We start from the raw sequence: 21058 nt of genomic DNA on the forward strand, positions 1-21058 counted from the left end.
TGTGGCACAGTGGTATTGTCTGCACCTCTGGGCCAGAAGACCTGGATTCACATCCTACCTGCTCTAGAGATGTGTCATAATATAAAAACCAGATGCTGTAAATCAGAAACAAAAACAGAATTTGCAGCCAGAGCTGCTAAAGTTTTCCAGCCTTTCTGAAGAGAAATCAGAGAATGTTTTGGGTCCAGTGACCCTTCCTCAGAACTGATGGTAGTTAGGAAAATGTTGGTTTATATGCAGAAGTAGGGTGGGGGGAGGGGTAAGGAGTAAATGATAGGTGGGGATGGAGCCCAAAGAGAGAGAAGAACAGTTGGACAGACAAAGGAGTGGATCGCGATCTGGCTAGAAGATTGAATAGCAGTCAATGGAGACCGAAGGTGTAACACCTCCCCATTTACGTCCACCTTCTTCATGTCCAAGGCCCCACACATATCTTCTAGATGAAGCAGCACTTTACCTGCACTTCACATAATCTGGTCTACTGCATTTGCTGCTCACATCTATGTTGGGGAAATGAAGCATAGACTTGGTGACCGTTTCGCAGAACATTTTTAGAGCCTGAACCCTCCCATGTCCCAGCCCCCAACCCCACACACCAAGCCTTGTTATCACATAGTCTGCCATTACACACTACCTATTGTTAGTCACTACCAGTCTCCATTTAATGATTTGTAGCTGCTGGTATTGAACTGGGGTGGGCAAAGTTTAAAAATCACACAACACTAGGTTATCATCTAACAGGTTTATTTGGAGTACTAGCTTTCAAAGTGCTGCTGTTTCATCAGGAGCAGAATCATAAGACGCAGACCTTATAGCAACAGAATTGCAGTGTCATAAAATGTAATATTAAACAAATTTATGTCTTTCATCATTTGAATGATCATGTTAGTTTCAGTTCCTTCATAAGAAAATCCCAGAACTTTTTTAAAGTCACATTCTTAAGATAGTTTTAACAGTAGGTGTCATCTCAACTCAGATAATGCATTGAAGGTGTGAATTTAAAGTCTGTGTATCAATGTTAGGTCAGACTGATTCTATTTCTAAAGTGGGTTTTACAGAATCTTACATGGATACATGCAGTTTTTGAGCAAAATAAAATGTAATTCTGCAAGTACAAATTCACCCCACAAATCTGGGTGTGTGTGTCTGTGAGAAAGTCTGTGTGAGACTGTAATGGGGTATAGTCTGTGAGAATGTGGATGTGAGTGTGGAGGGTGAATGTCTGAGCATTTGAGAGATTTTGTGTGTGTGTGTGTGTAAGAGTGTATAGTGTAGTGGGGTCATCTACAGTGTGAAATGAACCCAAGGTCCTGGATGAGGCCATCCCCATGGGTACCGAACTTGACGATCAACCTCTGCTCGGCCAGTTTGCGCTGCTGCCTGTCCCAAAGTCTGCTTTAGAAGACGGTCACCCGAAGGTCCGCGGCCGCATGTCCTGGCCGCTGAGGTGCTCTCCAACTGGGAGGGAACACTCCTGCCTGTTGATTTGTTGTGCAGTGTCCATTCATCCGTTGCAGCCTCTGTTTGGTCTTGCCAATGTACTATGTTTCAGGGCATCCACGCCTGCAGCGTATGAGTTAGACCATATTGGCCGGGTCACATGAGTACTTGCCATAAACATAATGGGTGGTGTTCCCACGGGTAATGGTGGTATCTGGGTCAACACTCTACCACGTCTTGCAGCATCTGCCATGACAGCATTGTATGGTGTTGTCTTGAAAGCCGAGCAATTTGGTGCAAACAATAATCTGTTTGAGGTTTGGTGGTGGTTTGGGTGATCATCCTCCAAGGTGGACTTCGGAACAGGGAACAATGCTAAGTGTTCGAGTAGAGGCTGATAGCCAAGTTCGGTACCCGTGAAGAAGGCCTCAACTGGGACCTTGGGTTCATGTCATACTACAGGTGACCCCACAGCATCCCCCCTCCACCCACACACGTGCGCGCACACTCTCTCATATGCTCACACATACTCTCCCACACGCACCCTCTCGCAGACTTTTATCCCTTTAAACATACACACATATGCATACTCACACTCTCAGACCCTCTTGCACACGCACACAAGTTTGTGGGGTGAATTTATACTTGCAGAATTACATTTTACTTTGCTCAAAAACTGCACAAATCCATGTAAGATTCTGTAAATCCCCTTTTTAGTTTAGAATCAGTCTGAACATTGAGGCACAGACTGCCTCACACCTTCAAATGCATTATCTGGGCCAACATGTACCTATTGTTAGGTTCACTTGAGAATGTGATTTTAAGAAAGTTCTGGAATTTACATATGAAAGAACTGAAACTTGCATGCCCATTCTAAAAGATGAGAGACTTAACAAACAATCCAGGTCTTTTTCAATGTATAATTTCAGTTACATCACAACTGGAAACTTTTTTTGCTATAAATTCTGTGTCCCACGATCTAAAACTCCACAGCCACCTGATGAAGGAGCAGCGCTCTGAAAGCTCGTGCTTCCAAATAAACCTGTTGGACTATAACCTGGTGATGTGATTTTTAACTTTAAACACTTTCCTAGCTTGTATCAGTTCTGAGGAAGGGTTACTGGATCAGAAGCATTAAGTCTGACTTCTCTTCACGAATGCTGCCAGACCTGATGTGTCATAATATATCTGAACAAGTTGCTTAAAAATATCTACAAAGACTTGGAAGCATTTGGAGGAAATCTGCAATAACATTCATGCATTGTTTCTTAATGCAGTTGTGAAGGAAGTTTTGGCGCTGTTATTCAGGGGTGAGGATTAACACCTTTTTTTTATCCTGCATTGCAATTTGATTTATATTTAAAAGGGTTTCTGTTTGGATACGATGGCCTTTTTGTCTTCCAGAATAAATTTGTATCTGGTGATAGAAGATATTATAATTGTGTGTATTTAAAAATCTCATTTCCAGTTTTTGAAATGTAGTCCATGTTAGTGGTGATACCCTATATCTATCCGAAAAGGTTATTTGTGTTTTGCTTTCAATTCAGTAATTTCCAGTTTGCCAGCTATATCTGAATCCTTTGCTTGTTACCTAAAAATAGCATCTGTGTCATTGTCTGTCTTTTGCTTCCTTACTCACTGGCTCCATTCATTCAGTAAGAGTGCTCATTGCTGAGATTGGTACTGTTACTGCCATTGAATGGCAGTGTAAAATCCTGTTTGGAAGCCAAGTATTCTGTCATTTCCTATGAGGCAGGACAGCATTGGGCTGTGTGGTCATGATACCCACAGGAAGGGTGCGGTCTGTTAGGTCACTCATTCCTATTCAGGAGCTATTTTTTGAGTTTGAAATACAGTAAAGTCTTTTTCAGTCAGTTTCCATTCATCTAGTTGAGCCAGGAAACACTCTAACCAAGTGGAAATATGTGACAAGTTGATTGGATGATGTGTTATTCAACCCCTTTCACCTTTAACAATAGGAGTTATGACGTGGTTTCATCAAAATCAGACCAGAAGTTCGTCGTTTAGATCAGAAGCTTGAACAAATTTCTGTTTTTCTAACAAAAAAGTTTTGGACACGCTATGTAAAAGGTATTGCATTTTAATCATGCTGTTTATACTTACTGGATATCCGTAAATTATATTAACGTATGTTAATCTCCTTCAGAATCTTAGCAAATCTGAATTTAAAGCCAAATGCGATGTGTACATGGTTAAAACCTTGTCACGTTGTAATAATAACTAACTTACCAAGAGCACGTTTGACCTGCATGTTAAAGTTGTCTTGAATCTCCCTGATGTCAATCCGTAAAATACACATTGAAAACAGCATTAAAAATATGATTCTGAAAGTCTGGTACATACAACAAAATCATGTTTCTGCTTTTATCTTTGATGAACATTGATCAGTTTTCTCCTGTCTTCTGAATACTTCAAAACTAGCGCTCTTCAACAACAGTCATTGAGTGATTTTCATTCAGAAATTGGAATCTTAGTTTATTTCCAGATGGAGTCCTAGTAAGAGCTGTTGAGTGTCTTGTGTTTCATCTTGAATTATCTGTCATACCTGAGGGAATCTCTATTAGTACTTTGAGAAGTCTGCTGTTATTAGAAATTACATTAAAACAATGCCTTTTGAGTACTTGTATTGTAAGTATAAATTTTGTAATAGTTAAGCAATTGGTATTTAAAATTTTGAGTTTCTGTTCTGTTTATTTGAAAGCTAGGCCGTAGAGGACAGAAGTTGAGCCATTAGTCTTGATCATGAGACTTCTGCTTTTATTTTGAAGATCAGATGGTTTATGACATCTGATCATTCTTTTGCCTTCTGTCTTGGCTGAGCTCCAGTTTTTTTTTCCCATTAAATATTGGGACTACAGAAGCCATTATCTTCCTTGCCACGAACTCCATATTGAATGACACCGATTCCATCCCCATCCTGGCCATCATTAGTTTCATTAGCCTGCACGCAGACTTAGTGTCCTATTTGACTACACACTCCACCATTTAAACACTGCCTGTGTCACCTTGGTAACATTGTACATGTCAGTCCATCCTGCAGCTCAAACCACCTTCACTGCTTTGGTTTTTGTTTTCTCCTAGTGTAACCAACTGAACCATTTTATAAGTTATGATCCCCTTTTTGGTTCAGAGGCTTACTGTAGTTATCAACAACTCCACACTTCCAAGTTACTGTTTGTATGCAACATATTTATTCAAAAAAAAACTTGCACTTGATACAACATTAAAAATTGCACAATACCAGGTTATAGTTCAAACAGGTTTATTTGGAAACACTAGCTTTCCGAGTGCTGCTCCTTCATCAGGTGGTTGTGAAGTATAATATCGTAAGACACAGATTTTATAGCAAAAGTTACAGCATAATGTAGCAAATAATACAGAAAAAGACCTGGACAATTCAGGTCTTTTTCAACATATATAACTTCAGTTACATCATACAGTAAACTTTTTGCTATAAATTCTTTCTTAACTATCTTATAGTTCACAATGACCTGATGCATGAGCAGCGCTCTGAAAGCTAGCGCTTCCAAATAAACCTGGTGTTGTGTGATTTTTAACTTTGTACACACCAGTCCATTACTGGCATCTCCAAATCTTGATAAACATATACTCATACTCTTGTATTCCAAGCATACAAGGTTGCTTGGGCTTGTCTGTGGTCTAATTTGTTCTGTCCTTCCAGTCCCCAGGTATTTGAATAGGCTACTTCATCCTGAGCTCAGGAGGATAGCCTAGTGTCCACATGTGAAAGGTTACCAGAGCCTGACCAAGATCAGGATGGAGGGAGTGATCTACTTTCTCATTCTAATCTTCAGGTTGATCAGTTGACTCCATTCTGAGCTAGCTAGATATCATGTTGGAGCAGCTTATTATGCCCTGCTCAGTGCTTGCAACTCACATCAGCTCCAGATAAGTCAAACTTGCTTTCGCGAAGCTTAGTGATTGGCCAGTTTTTCCCTGGCAGCCTAATCAAATATTTTTTTATCATTTCGCCAAGCTGCTGAGGTTGTGAATCAGATTATACAAAGATCTCAGTTATTGTCCATGCTACGATGTTGTCTGTTGGGGTTTTGTATAGTGTACTAGTGTTTTCAAGATGGTGTTAATAAATGATTTCCTGTGAACATTAATCTTGGCTGTCTTGGTCACGTCCCCTGGGTTTGAATGACTTCTTAAGCAGCATTTTTCTGGATTTGTCAATTTTGTTATCATTTCATTGTGCTCAAAACCCAGATACAGCTCAACAGGCCTATTTTAAATAAATTGTAGATAATTATTAGGAGGATGGGGTGGGGTGGAAGATGAAATTCAGCACACTGATGAGCTCTCAACCAGCAGCAACTGCTGCATCGAAACAATGGTAATTGGAGAGATATACATCTACTGTTGTATTCCTAATCTGTACCTACATTTTCAGTCATTCCAGCTTCTAGTACTGTGGGCTGATTTTAGAACTCTGAAAAAGAAGAGATTTTTCTCCCCATGCATTTACTCACCAGTGGCGCCACCACCCTTTTTTTTGTTTTGGGTGGATGGTTTCACTGCTGGGAAGAGAAGTAATTATCAGCATAAGTAACATTAGTGGGCGCATATAATCACTTTATTCCTTCTCGAGCACCATTTTAAACATGTCAAAAGTCTTGTTGGAAGAAATAGCCAGTCTGTCAACATTCAGAAAGAGGAACAATAGATTAAATATCAGAAGAATAGTTTTCAATATCGATAATATTTTATATTTATCCTGTTTGAAAGGAAAGCTGATTCCTTTTGAAGTATTGCATACTGTTTGTTTATCAGTGATCAGATATTGCAGGAATTCTGATTTTAGAAAATACAGCAGAAATTAGTTGTGTTATTATAGCAAAAATGGGAGCTCAATATTTTAAACATCTTTTGCTTAGCGAGTTCTGAGGAAATTTGTAGCTCAGGTTGAGGTTCTGGATGTAGGTTTGCTGCTGAGCTGGAAGGTTCATTTCCAATGTTTCATTACCCTACTAGATAACATCTTTTGCTTCCTTACTGTTCCAGTGAGTAAGCTGTTGGATTTGATATAAGACCTCTATTTTTGAGATTTGTTTAGGTTGGACAGTATTCTGTTACCTCTCAATTTTCAGTAGATGTCCATAGGATTTTAACCCAGCAGGAGTTTTAATGCTGCAATGAGCAGGTACTGTACGTATGTTTTATAATCTCATATTTTTCAAAATATTGAGCTAATTATCTACTGGTCCTACTTGTAAAGTCAAGTTATCGTTTTCTGTGTTCCATCATTATGTAGAAATTCTGTGCAGAAGAATGTGAAGGAAGCTGTCTGTGAGACACAGCTATATGAATATTCCAGATGCCAGCCAGTAATGCAGTTATAAGTTCTGTACTACTTGCGCTTTCTCTTTTCAATTTGGATTGTTAACTTTGGGATGGAATGGGGGGACTTTGAATTTTTATTTCTAGATTTATAAATTTTAAAAACTATGCTGGATAGCTTTTGACTCAATGGTCTGATTAATGTACCTTCCTGTGTGAATAACCAAGTGCAGTACTTTACAAATGAAAGAATGAAAAGTGTCAGTGCAATTCATTGAGTCTTCTACTCAATTGAATAAACAGGAAATCCATAGAGTTATGCAATAAGCACTGTGACTAATGCTTGAATTAAAACATCATTCTGAGAGGTGACAATCTGGATTTTATTGATATTAATATCCATGCTCCTCTGGAGTTTCTTCTCACTACTTCTGAGCTCAAAATATTCAGACTTGCATATTACTCCTCCTCATCACATCCTCACCTTTTATTTTGATCATTACTCATTTCACAGTCTCTTGAATGTTGACTCATCTTTCCTGGCACCTGGATTAGTACGAAATTCATCCCCACCCTTCCAGCTGACCAACCTTTTTAAGTATTTATTTTCAAAATCACAGGCTTCGCCTAATTGCAACTTCCTTATTGACCTTGTCTGCTATTTCCCAGCTTGGTTATGGCCCTGTATTATTAAAAGGCATTGACCTTTTCAAGGCTTCACAATATAAAAGGACACACATTCAAGTATACACAGCTCTTGGGCTTTGAAAAACAATTTTAATAGCTGCAGAACAGCCCTTGTTGACCAGATGAACATTAGGAAAATTTTAGGGCCTTTAATTGTTTTGGGGGAAATAGTGATTTACACTAATTTTCGGTGCTACTTATATAATTTTAAGAGAAATGTGCAAATGAGAAGGGGGCAAATCACTTGTAAGTGATGCATTTTATAGCTGCCTGAAAGATTTTGGAGAGAGGTTGTGTATTTGACTATCTTTAAATTATTTTGAATTATTTCACTACTTCAATTTGTTTGTAAAGAAAGGATAAAAATGAGTTGTACACTCCTTTCTTCACCCTGTCCATCAATCCATCCCAAATAAACACAAATTTAAAAACTATTATAATTTCTTCATTACTGCCACATATTATACTTCAGACGATAAAGATTAACCAACTCAGTGTTTTGAGATACTTTCAGCTGTTGACTTTGAGATTTGGCTATGTAAACCTCATTGGCTCCACATTGAGGTAAAATCAGAAGTGTGTTCCATCTCTATGATTTGACTTAGTGAGGGGTGACGAAGGTAAAATATGAATGTGGTGCTGGAAAAGCACAGCCAGTCAGACAGCATCCGAAGAGCAAGAGAATCGATGTTTCAGGCATAAACCCTTCTTCAAGGGCCCTTCGTGAAGAAGGGCTTATGCCTGAAATGTCAATTTTTTTTTTCTCTCTCCTGCTCCTTTTCCAGCACCACGCTCTCCATTCTAATCTCTAGCATCTCTATTCTCCACAGGTAAAATGTGGACTGTTTCTCATTTCTTGAGAATCTGCTGTCAACGAAGGCGGACGTGGATGATGAAATGCATTACTGCCTTAATGTGCCAACTCTGCCTTTGGTCAACTGAGGAAAAGATTATTTGAAGACCAACATTCCAATTCTGAGACTGCAGTTATAATTTATTCTCTGGGCAGCAGTGACCCTATATGCTTCAGAGATTTAGAGAACGTGCAAGACGCATCTCAAAACAATGTATTAGTACTACTAAGTGCCTTCACAAGATCCTTCAAATTCCGTGCCAAGAAAGGTGATCCAACAGCAGCATTTTCTCCCAAACAATTGTGCCCAGTGTGGAGGTAGTAATCGTTCAAAATTAGCTCTGTTGGACAGGACATGTTCATTTGCCTCACACTAGACTCCTGAAGCAGTTGTTCTGTTCTGAAGTCTGAGTCATGGCAGGAGATCTCCAGGAGCTCAACAAAAATTTTAAGAATATCCTCAAAGTATCCCTGAAGAGTTTAAATATTCTGTTGACTCATGGAAATCCCTGCTTGAAACCGATCAGAATAGAGAAAGCTCTTTCAGGAAGACATTGAACATATTGAGAGGCTTTGTACAGGACACTTCAAGAGTCTCCTGCCCCTTTTGATCCTGCTTGACCTGTTGTACTTTTTTTTTCCAGCTCCACATTTTACCAACTTTGAATTTCCAACATCTGCAGTCCTCACTATCTCCAAGGCTTTGTGCAGAACAGGCAGAGGCATTGGAGAGGCACAAACTTCTTCTAAATAGCCCATCTACCCAACCCTTGAAGCACATACATGTTGCAAAATCTACAGATCATGTATTGGGTTGATAACCATCTCAGAATCTGTCAAATGAGTAGGAGCACTTATTCTCAATCTTGACAGACTGAGTTTAAGGAGTTGCACACCAAGAAAGTGCTAACCTGTACTGCATTAGAAAGCAGGAGATAGTTATGTTTATATAGCCTTTTTCACAATCTCCAGATGTCCCAAAGTACTTTGTAGTCTATTAAGTAATGGTTATTGTGTGGGAAAATACAGCAGCCAATTTGGACATTGCATTCTTCCACAAACAGGAATACAGTTATAAGACCATAAGAAATAGGAGTGGAAGTAAGGCTAGTCGGCCCATTGAGTCCACTCCACCGTTCAATCATAGTTGATGGCCATTTCAATGCTGTTTACCCCATATCCCTTAATTCCTTGCGAGATTAAGAATTTATCGATCTCTGCCTTGAAAACATTTAACATTCCGGTCTCCACTGTGCTCCGTGGTAGTGAATTCCACACGCCCAGCACACTCTGGCTGAAGAAATATCTCTTCGTTTCTGTTCTAAATTGATCCCCTCTAATTCTAAGGCTGTGCTCACGAGTCCTAATATCCTCGCCCGACGGAAACAATTTCCCAGTGTCCACCCTTTCTAAGCCATGCATTACCTTGTAAGTTTCTATTAGATCTCCCCTAACATTCTAAACTCTGAATACAAACCTAGGATACTCAGCTGTTTGTCGTATGTTATGATCAGTACTCTGTTTCTGTGATCAAGGACTGACCAGAAAACAACTCCTCTGCTCTCTCTTGACATAGTGCCAAGAGATTTTTTTTGTTTTCTTATTTGCAGAGCAAACAGGGTCTTCATTAAATGTCATATCTGAAAGATGGCAACTACTATCGTGCTATGTTCTTGGAGTCTGAGCATTCCAATGTGGGTGGAATTGGTACCAACTGGTTCATGGTTGAAAAGTTAGGCAGTGTTAGCAGGTTGGTGTTGAGAATGGCAACGTTTGATTCCTGATTTGACCGTAGAAGAGGTAAAATTGATTAAGTATTTTTGTTCCTCTTGACAGTTTGAGTTGAAGGTAAGTGATGTGTGAGAATGAGACTGAGTTTGACTTTGTTCCACACAGACAAATGCCTGCAGACGAAGTCCTGAACAGTAACCGGGAGTGAAGAAATTAGGCACTAACCAGACTCTGGAGCCCTTTTCAGAGGGCTGTCGGAAAACAAATGAGAGAAAAACTGCACTAACATTTTTAACATGCCATGTACAGAATATTTATCCTTTTGCTTATAATTAAGTGGTATTTCCTGTGTAAGCAGGAAGGAACAGAGTTAAGTTGATAAATTCAGCTGAAATGTAGTCACATTTGCTTTTTAGCTTTCCTTAACCTTGGATCAACTTTTTGTTTGAGGTTCATATTTTGAGAGACCTAATATTCTTGATAGCATTATATGCGTGATGCATTTTAGCAGTAGCATTGATTTGTGGTATAGCAGGCTCCGTCTAAAGAAACGGATTAGATTGTAGTGGCATCAGAATGACGTCAATTTGTTTGATTGCTGCATGCTTTAGTTGGGGGTGCCTCCTGGTGCACTCTGTTTTCTTGTTATGCAATGCTCTGAAGAATGCTGAAGACTGACTGTCATGGTAGTAATCAGTTTCATCTGTGGCTTTTGACTTAAACATTTCACTGATTCATTCAGTCAAATAGCTCTACATTATAATGTGTTAAAATACCACTTGTGTATTGTGTTGTATTAAAGAGTGGGGGATGGAATGAGAGGGTTACAGTTCTGTTCATAAAATGATTGTCTTGATAAGTAAATCTTCTTAGATTCATGAATTTTTGTCTGAGCTAGACATAAGCTTTGAGTGAGAAAGAGTGTTCACTGTGTTTGAGCACTTGCCCTGGCAAGTTGAAGTGCGTGTTGGACAAGAACAGCATTAGACTTTGTGTCTTAATACATCCAGTGTTGAATACAATATGTTGAAGACACGGTCTTTTCTTTACAATTTAAGTCTGAACCCTCAGGTGGAAGACTGGCATTGCCTTAGAATTAAAAAAAATGGCTGCCCAGTTGCCAATAGTATGAATTCAATCTTAAATGCATCTTAGTTCGATTCAAATTTGATTGTTACACCAAGTAGAATTGATCAATACAACCAATAGCTGCCCTCCCCATTTTTCTATGTTATGGTGTTAAAACCTGCTACTTTAAGCTTCTTTGTGCGCACAGTTGTTGGTTAGCTAAATGGCCAAACAGCTAAGTAGTTTCAGTACCACAATTTAAAGCTAAATGTGTTATAAATACAAAAGTTTTGTGATTGACAGTAGAATCCCTACAGTGTAGAAGGAGGCTATTTGACCCATCAAGTCCACACTGACCCTCTGAACAGTATTCCACTCAGACCTACTCTCCTGCCTTATCCCTGTAATCCTATATTTCCCATGGCTAATCCACTTAGCCTGCATATCCTTGGACACTCAGGATAAATTATCCTAACCAATCCATCTAACACCAGCATCTTTGGACTGTGGAAGGAACCAGAGCACCCAGCGGAAATTCACACACAGATGGGGAGAATGTGCAAACTCCACACAGTCACCTGAGGATGGAATTGAACCCAGGTTGCTGGTGCTGTGAGGTGCTAGTGCTAAACACTGAGCCATGATGCTACCCCAAGTGGTGAGCGATTTCGCAGACCTAAGCAGATGCTGTACGCTATTATGTGAAATGTTCTTGTGAGCAATAGTAATGAGCCATTTAACGTGAACAGTTTTGCGCACTATTCTATTGTACTTGAGAACTGGAGTACAGTACAACAAGAATGTACTCTTCCACAAAGATAAAGTGGACAGTTAACAATTCTCACATCTTGCCTCACCATTGCCTGTTTTCACATTATGGATGGTTTTGCTCACAGACTCCTATAGGCAACACTTTTGGAATTGTGGGTGCCTGTCCATAATCTCTCAAAATGCAACCCCATAAGGCATGTTAGAAATCAAAAAACAACAGAAGAAAAGGCTAAAGAATGGAACTTGACACTTAAAACGTTGACCTCTTTTTTTTTCACAGGTGCTGTCCGAGTTTCAAGGCATTTGCAGACAATTTCTACTGTTGATTACAGTGCTCTGAATTAATCATTTGGCTGTAGTGCATTTAATAAAAAACTTGTTTAGGCTAAAACAAATGGTTAAAAAGTTGGTAAAATAATATTCAAGTATTCCTTTTGTCTTCTATTTCTTACTCATTCCTTGTTCCCTCGGCTTACAAATTACTCTATATCCCCATATAAATGCCCTAGTGTACAGAGCCGTTGCTGTCACTGCAGTGAGACCTGGATTGAGTATCCGTGACAGGAGAGCACTAGAGAAATTCCACCAGCAATGTTTTTGTCACATTCTCCACATTGAATATTCGAACTTTCAACCAAGTGTTAGCACTCTAGCCATTCCTGCAGATATTCAGGTAAATTTTTAAAAAAATACTCATGAGATGTTATTGCCAAATTCAGTCCTTAGTTGATCTTGAGAAGGTGGTGGTGGTGGGATGACTTCTTGAACCACTGCTGTTCATTTTGTGTGGTTAGATCTGCATGTCACTTGAGAGAGAGAGTTCCTAAATTTTGACCCAGTGACACTGAAGGAATGACATTATATTTCCTAGTCAGTATATTGAGTGGCTTGGAGGTAAACTTGCAACCGGTGATGTTTTCATGTATTTTCTGCCCTTGACAACCTAGATTGTAGTGGTTGTTGGTTTGGAAAATGCTGTGTATGTAGGTTTGATGAATTTTTGCTATGCTAGGTCTTCTCAATTCCTCTTGTGAATGTTTGTGCTGTGTGCCAAGCCAGTGGACAAAGTCTGAAGTCTTCACTTGGCGAAGGAGCAGCGCTGTGAAATCATTTGATTTCAAATAAACTTGTTGGATTATAACACTATGTTATGTGACTTCCTGACTCTGTTCATACCAGTCCAACACCAGTACCTTCACATCATGGCAGTCCAGTGGATTGAATTGTCCTGGATGGTGTCAAGCTTTGAGTGTTTTTGGGGCTGCACTCATCCAGGCAAATGAGTATTCCATCACACCCCAGACTTGCACCTTGTAAATGATGGACAGGCTTCAGGAAATCAGTTACCTGCTTCCTACCTCTGACTTGCTGTTGTAGCCACACTATTTGTTATGAACCTAGGTCAGTTTTTGAGAGTTGGTTATGGAGAATTCAGTGGTGCCATTGAATGTCAAGGGCTCATGGTTAGGTTTTCTTGTGGCAGATGGTAATTTCCTGGTACTTGTGTGGTGCAAATGTTATTTGGCTCTTGTCAACCCAGGCCTGGATATTGTATAAATGAAGGGTTACACCAGAAACGTTGATTTCAACACCTCCTGATGTTGTCTGGCTTGCTGTGTTCTTCCAGCCTCCTGCCTGTCCACTATTGTATAAATGATGCATTTTCACATGGACTGTTTTAAGTATCTGATGAATTGCACAATATTCAGCACCATTCACAATCATCCATGAACATCCTCACCTCTAACCTTACGATGGAAGAAGGTCATTGGCGAAGCATCTAAAGATGGTTCGGGCCAAGAATTCTCCTCTACGGAACCCCTGCAGAGAAGTCCTGCAAAAACAACTGGATACTGTGTCCAGATGGCTGAAGAGCACCTTTCCCATGTCCTGTTTTGTGAACTCTCAAAAGACTAGGATTTCAGGACAGGGCAAAGAATACATGACAAAGATTCTCTGATGTTCTCTTGATGGTCAACAGAATTTGACAATGAACTGTGAGAAGCTTGCTCCTAGTTGTTCAGATTGACAATCTTTTTCATCACGTGTCATCACATTTTCAGTCCAAATGCCTTAGAGGCAGAGAAGGAAAGAAAGGAAGTGGTTCCTGTAGTTTGGATCTCACTTATGGGATATCCTGCCCTCCCTATCCAAAAATTGGTAAGATGAGAATTGGTTCAGTCATATGAAGATTTACAGGAGGAACTAGTAACACAAGTATGTTCTATTCAAATCAAGAACAAGCCAGTGACATTTCCAACTTTTCTCAGTTCTAATGAATATCATTAAACAGAAAGTTAACTCTGTTTCTGTTTTCACTGATGCTGCCATGTCTGCTCAGTGTATCTGGCATTTTATTATTTTTATTTCTGGTTTCCATTGTCCACAATATTCTGCTTTTCAAGTAAACTGGACTTAAATGTCGCCCATTATTCTCCTTTTTTACAGAGAGCCTTAGACAGCATTTTCACGGTACTTGTTTAAACATTTTATTGTCAAAAGATTATGTAGTATTTCACTTAAGCCAAAATCCTTTACAGTGCCAAGATACTTTTGGCATGGTTCTCTTAATTTATTTTAATTGCTTCCAGCTTTATCACTAATTAGTGCCAATCCATATTTTACATCAACTCAAAATATACTCTCCAGACACAAACTTTCATTTGGATGGACTTGCACAGCACTCAGTGCATGTGAGTATGCACTTCCATTTCAGTTTTGTGAACATTTTGTCACACATTTATGTTGCTACTTAATAAAATCCTGGAATGTCCTTCCTAACATCATAACTGTTGTACCTAATAATCCTAAACCAAATGGACTGCAACTCACCAACCCCTTCTCAAGGGCAATTATAGATATACAATAAATGCTGGTACAGCCAGCTGATGCCCATATCCCAATAATGAATTTTTAAAATGCAGAGATATGAGTGTTACAGGACTGAATAGCATGATTTTATTTCCAAGTAAAATATTGCTGGTGCTGGAAATCTGATACAAAAGAAAATGTTGGAAAATGTTTTTTTTTCCTCTGTAGACACTTGAACCAGAACCGAGTTAATATTTTCAAATTGGTGAATGTCAGAACTTGAAAAAGCAAGAGAAATGCCAATGCAAAAACAGTGAAAGGAATGAGATTAGAAATATCAAAAGAAAAGGTCTGCAGTCTGGAAGGCTTTGGTTATCACAATTGCCTTTCTTCTTTCTATCTACTGTAATTGTGAAAACTTCTGGTAAATTGCTGGTTAATCTTATGCACACTAAGGATAATAAGCCCAGTATCTCTTCCATCTCACCACATAACTGAAATCCCTCATCACTGAGTCATTGTGGTAAATGTTAACTGCATCATCTTCAAAATCTTGACATCCATCCTGAAATATGGTGGCCTGAGCTATATTGTACTTGAACTGATATCTCACCAGTAGCGGGTTTTGGGCACTTGTTTTCCCTCACTGCAGTAATTAGGTGATTGAAAAATTTCTTTTTATCTGATTTCGCATGCAGTCAAGGGTTTTCAACTACCACCCATTCCATTTATGAGTGTGAGTTGTGTTTCCTTGTGAAGAAGTAGCCTATATAGGCTGCAGGCAATCAGTTGTGATGCTGTTCAATAAGCTTACGTTTCTGGCAACCTGAAAACATAAATAAGCAGTTTCAAGTTAGAAGCAATATATCAAACCAAGTGCTTTGTTTCATTTGGCTTTAGAGGTATTGCTTACTATGTTAATACTTCTATCTTTAAAGATGGTAGAAAGCAAAATTATAACATTTTAAAATTGGATCGGTAAGCAATAAGGAACTATATAGGCAAAAGGGCAAGCAGATAGCTTCAATTTAAATCCTGTGAATCTGATTGTAACTTCTTTGATTCCAACTATTCTTCATGTTAGATTTAGTCTCCTGTAATTTTCTTGCTTTTGAGTAAAGCACAATATTTTTATCACTGAATTGAATTTAAAATTGACAGAAGAAATTTAGTAATATATTCAGGCCATTGACCAGGCACTAACTTAAATCGTAGTTTGAAAAACTGAACCATCCCTATATGTTTTCCCAGTTGGCTAATATTGGTATGTATTGTAAACGTTTCTCAAAACTTCATTGTATGTAATGATTTGGTCACTCCCAAGTGGAATTTTGCATGGATATCATGTAATTTCAGTTTGGTTGCTCAGTTGACCAGAAATAAATTGGAAGTAACTGATATGGCAGACAAAAGATTTCTGATATCAAAGTAGTTTCGAACCTTTTAAGTGTTTAATATCAACTTGGTTTTCTTGGCAAATTTGTTAAAGACCTCAGGAAAAAGTGATAGCTGAGCAATAGTTTTGGGTCAGCCATTGCAATTTCTCCATTATTTCTTTCCCTGTGATCAGTGCAATAGATTTACTTTCATTCTTGAGGCAAGAAAATGATTTGCAGAATGAACTATCTTTCTCATTTCCGATCCCAAATGACTCATTCTTGTTGTTGAGTGAATTATTGCTGCATTTGAAATTTCTACTACAGGCAGCTTTTGTAACTTTCCGTCCAAGTTTCCCAGAAAAATACTGTCTAAAGTTTCCAAGAGATTTTGAAAAAGCCCTTTGAGAAATTTTGTACGAGCTATGATTTCACTCCTGTTTTACATTATGATGCTGTTTCTATGAACTCCTCAAGTGATCAAATAGTTTAAATTTACAGTTTGGTGATTTTTTTGACACAGGTTTCCATTTAAGTTCTTCTTTTCAGTTTTCCCCCCATTTTCTGCTTTCTTAGTTTTTCTAGGGATGCAAGGCCAGCATCTATAATCTATTTTCATTGACCCCGAGAAGGTGATGTTTCTTTCTCATATGATACAACCAAGTAACTTTCTGTTCCACTTCAAAGGCCAGTGAAAAGTCAACCTTGTTGATGTGAGGACTGAAGTCAGGATAGGAGGAGAAAGTGAGGTCTGCAGATGCTGGAGATCAGAGCTGAAAATGTGTTGCTGGAAAAGCGCAGCAGGTCAGGCAGCATCCAAGGAACAGGAGATTTGACGTTTCGGGCATAAGCCTGAAGAAGGGCTTATGCCCAAAACGTCAAATCTCCTGTTCCTTGGATGCTGCCTGACCTGCGCTTTTCCAGCAACACATTTTCAGCACTGAAGTCAGGATAGACCAGGATAGAGTTTTCTTTTCCTCATCGACACAAATGAACCAGTTGATCGTGTTATGACAAATTTCATGGTCACTTGCTGAACTCACTACGTTGTTTCCACATTTAAAAAAAATCTTAATTCAGTTTCTGCTGTGATGGTGTATAAGTTCATATACTCTGGGCTTAGTGGAGTCCTATAGTCTACTAATCCAGTCCCATCACTCTATTCTGTTGACTTCTCAAAGCATGCTTTTGAGAGGAGCTGTAGCCTCTTAATATTTTCAAGAGAAAGAGCATTAAAATTTAGTATCTGAAGGAAAATAGTTTGGGAGGAATCTGGAAGCATTGACAGCAGAAGAATACAATGTTACATGATTTACCGCCATCAAAGTGAGAATTAAAGCACCTTCATAACTCAACTCAAAAGAGTTGGCTGAACAGTTATCTACATACATTGTAAATGCATCTGGTATATATTGGGTCAGTCATCTTAAATTCCAAACGCCCCTGAATCTGTTTTGTTTTGCTGTTTTCCTACCTATATGCTGGTGTTGATTTTCTTGTTCACAAAGTCAGTACTATCTTCAGTAAAACAACAGTATGTTATGAAACTCTCTGCTGTGTTGCCACTGAAGTACAGGATCTTCAGGTTTTCTATGTGACTGTATTTCAGAAATTTTGGAATAATGCTGGTTTCAATTCCTGAAGTATAATGTGAGACAATCCTTGTCCTAATGAACCAATAGGTAGGTACTCAGTATGTTAGATACAAGCGTATGGCAGACGATTATAGCATACCAAAGGTTTAGTTATGGATTTCAAGACTGGAGACATCCAGTCTGAGGATAACCACTTTAAAAAAAATGAATGTTGCTCTTTTTGGTTGATTGAAAACTAATTGGTAGGAACCTAATCACAGCTGTATGGGATAGGTTCAAAAGGTTAAGATCCAGATCCCAGGTGTGATGCCCAGTTTCTACTGACTTCAGCCACCTGTGTGAGACCACCATTAATATATAAATCCCAGAATTCTTTTAAGTCAAATTCACGAGATAGCTTAAGGTTTTAGAACAAAAAGGTGACATCTCAGCTCAGATGCATTGTCTGAACTGAGATGTCACCATTTTTTGTATATAAAACCTTGTTATCTTGCTAATTAGATTTAAAAGAAGTTCTGGGATTTACATATTAATGAACTGAAAGATGAAAGACTTGATGGCAATCTAGGTTTGTTCAATACATCATTTCAGGTGCATGACATTGTGATCTTTTGCAATTAAATTCTGAGTCTTATGTTCCTGTTCCACAGCTTCCTGATGAAGGAGCAGCGCTCCAAAAGGTCGTGCTTACAAATAAACCTGTTGGACTATAACCTGGTATTGTGATTTTCAATTCGGGTGAACAAGGACTTGGCTCTGATTAGCAAGATTCAGCTAACTTCATAATATTCGCCATCTTGTTTATGCATGAAAAATCAGTTACATACGTAATGCTCAGATAGCAACTAACTTGTATTTAGTACTATTAGAAAAGGAAAAGTTTTGTATCATGAACTTTTTGCAGCACACAGAAACCACTCAATTCATCACATTTATGCCTGTTCAAGAGAGCAATTGACTTGGTACTTTCCCTGGTCCTTTAGTAAAATAGAAACACATTTCAAATTTTCTCAATTTAAAATCAATAACAATTTATTCTTTCTGTACTATTTCCACAGCACGTTATGTAGTCTAACATGTAAAACATTCATCTTTTGCCTTTTTCTTCATTTCACAATGAACTTTTAAATGATGCCCTCTACTTAGCAATGCAAATCAGTGGAAATAGTTTTTCCTATACTTTATCAAATCTCCTCATAATTTTCAATTAGCTATGTAAAGTCTTTTAACCTTGCCTGGAATCGTGAAAAAGAGCTGTCTTTTTTTTTCTACTTCTCTTCATAGCTAAAGTCTTTCATGACTGAACTTCCAAATAAGTTGTCTCCTTCTCCATGGCCTTGACACCTTTTGCAATTGCCTTCTCATTATTTATTATGACTGTGTGTCATAGCTTGAGTGGCATACCAGATCATATGCTATGTTTACCCTCTATTAAGACAATGGAGTGATGAAATCAAATAGTCGATATGAAGACTTTACAATAATAAAAGAAAACATGGAATTTGAAGGTGATATAAAGATCCGTAATTTATTTTCTTCTTCATTTCAACTGCAGTTAAACGAGTGGTTTAAATTATTTGGCTTAGTAAGAAACTTTTAAAGCTTGATGAATTGTATTGCCCAAAAGTCTTTTTAAATACTGTAATTGAAAATTACAGTACCTAAACTCACTTAGGAAAGTAATCATTTATATTTAATTAAAATGAAATTAATAACTTCATCATCTGCTTTTTCGTCTGTCTTGTGGAGAACACCACAGTCCTTTTATGATACACACATGTAAGAAATATAAACTGGCGTGAAGAAAATGCCTGAAGTGCTACATGGTGCTGACTGACTCTCGTAAGGTGAAATGTTGATCAAGCAGGCTGCTTTTATTCTTTTAATGGTGTTGAGCTTCCTTTTTTGTTTTTCAGCATGCCTGTGAATGCGAGTGGATAGTATTCCAATATATTCTTGACATGTACCATGGTAAATGCTCGAGTGTTTGGGTGGATCAGCTTTTCCACCATCTGCCAGGTAGAAGTAAAGAATATGTTGGAATAAACACTTCTGAATTATTTACCATGGACTAGCTTTGGTGAAGCCTGTCAAATTCACTTTGAGGTTGCCACTGTTTTTTCTACATCAGAATGTTTTGGTGCCAGTCGCTTTTCTGTAAAGAATCTTCATGGCATTGTTGTCACTTGCAGACTTGACTTCAGGAGTATTTATACAAAGTAAAGCTCTCTCTGCACATGGCATACTATGAGGACATAATCAGAAACTTACCTCCGATAGTACAGACAATAGCTGTAAGTCCTCTTTCTGTTCATAACCATCTGCGTGTCAAATTATTGTGTTGACATTATTTTTAAGTACATTATTTGTGCCATCAACCAAGGCAGAAAATGAACCTGTTTGAATTGATTTTACACAGTATGAATGAGGCTTGAGATTATACTTTGCTGTTCATTTGAAATCTGTGTTTGAATTCTCCCCGCATCTGCCAGTGGCCTGCTGGGGCCTTTTACTTAACTCTTTTGCTGCAAATTGAGGAAAGCACCTTTCTGGGCATGGATCTGAATACGTGATACAACTGCTTAATGAGGTACTGTTGTTCTGTGGTGAGCAATTAAGAGTAATGTTTCCCATCTCTGCTCGAAATGCCGTGAATTTTAAGATCATAGATAGAGTAACTGAAAAAGATCAGATGCTTAAATATGATAAATTGCTACCTGTATAATTGATAAGTGGGGTTTTGAATTATCTTGAAGACTGTTCACTATTGATGAGTAGGAGCCATGGTTTTTTTAATTGGTAACTTATTGCATAGCAGAAGGTAGTGAAATGTCCTTACATCATCCCAGTCTGAGAAATAACTTTCTAACTTGCTTTGCATTTCTTTTAGAGGTCTGCAGGAAGATTGGAATTTTATTTTGACGTGGGTAAACTATATATATACATGTCAACTTTGTGACACACTCTATTCTTTTCCCCTCACATGTTGTCAATACCACTTTCAATTTCTCCAAAGCATTGAATAATACAAATGCTGGGTGATTTTTGGTGGCAATTCCCACCTAGAACATAGATTGATATTCAGTCCCTTTTACAGCAGCAGGAATTAAGCATCAGGATTACTGAGGAGGTGTATGGATTTTGAGGCTGTGCTTTTTTTTTTGAGGACCTGAGTAAACAAACAGTGCCTGTACATTGCTGACCACATGAATCATTGACATTTGCTATTTATCTTGATTTTAGCTTGCTGTTTGTTGAGATTCCATAAAGCTGTTTATGAATCATTATGCTGTTGTGGTTTGAAAATGGAAAAACCAGCTAGTTTTATTTCAATATTTTGCACTCCGTGTATCTTGATGCTGTTACAGGGATATGTCAATACAGGGCTTTGTAGAATGCTC

The 21058-nt window shown here is 38.4% G+C and overlaps 1 protein-coding gene across 5 annotated transcripts in view; it reads left to right on the forward strand.

The window, feature by feature from the left end:
• Window positions 1–21058, forward strand: part of raph1a (Ras association (RalGDS/AF-6) and pleckstrin homology domains 1a) — a 205729-nt gene that overhangs the window by 32753 nt on the left and 151918 nt on the right. The window contains exon 2 of one of the 5 annotated variants that reach the window (XM_060827549.1): window positions 8283–8574. The exons of the other annotated variants lie outside the window; for them this stretch is intronic. The gene's annotated coding sequence lies outside the window, so the exon portion shown is untranslated. The remainder of the gene's footprint in view (window positions 1–8282; window positions 8575–21058) is intronic. 5 annotated transcript variants of the gene reach the window in all.

This window comes from Hemiscyllium ocellatum, chromosome 7 (genome assembly GCF_020745735.1).
Source record: "Hemiscyllium ocellatum isolate sHemOce1 chromosome 7, sHemOce1.pat.X.cur, whole genome shotgun sequence".
In the NCBI taxonomy this organism is placed as follows: domain Eukaryota; kingdom Metazoa; phylum Chordata; class Chondrichthyes; order Orectolobiformes; family Hemiscylliidae; genus Hemiscyllium; species Hemiscyllium ocellatum.